Source organism: Seriola lalandi, unplaced genomic scaffold (assembly GCF_002814215.2).
Source record: "Seriola lalandi dorsalis isolate HSWRI2012SDOR001 ecotype SW California unplaced genomic scaffold, Sedor1 jcf7180002054581, whole genome shotgun sequence".
Lineage (NCBI taxonomy): Eukaryota > Metazoa > Chordata > Actinopteri > Carangiformes > Carangidae > Seriola > Seriola lalandi.
This window is the reverse complement of record NW_019525134.1, coordinates 3,689,724-3,690,086: the sequence shown is the minus strand read 5'-3', so window position 1 is coordinate 3,690,086 and position 363 is coordinate 3,689,724.

The following is a 363-nucleotide window of genomic DNA, read 5'->3' as shown; positions in this document are numbered from 1 at the left end:
TCTTGGCAATGCCCCATAAATTCTCTATGGGGTTCAGGTCTGGCGAGTTTGCTGGCCAATCAAGCACCGTTATCTGATGGTTATTTAACCAGGTTTTGGTACTTTTGGCAGTGTGGGCAGGTGCCAAGTCCTGTTGGAAAATTAAGTCAGCATCTCCATAAAGCTTGTCTGCTGAAGGAACCATGAAGTGTTCTAAAATCTCCTGATAGACAGCTGCGTTGACTCTGGACTCAAAGCACAGTGGACCAACACCAGCAGATGACATGGCTCCCCAAACCAACACAGACTGAGGAAACTTCACACTGGACTTCATGCATCTTGGATTGTGTGCATCTCCATTCTTCCTCCAGACTCTGGGACCTT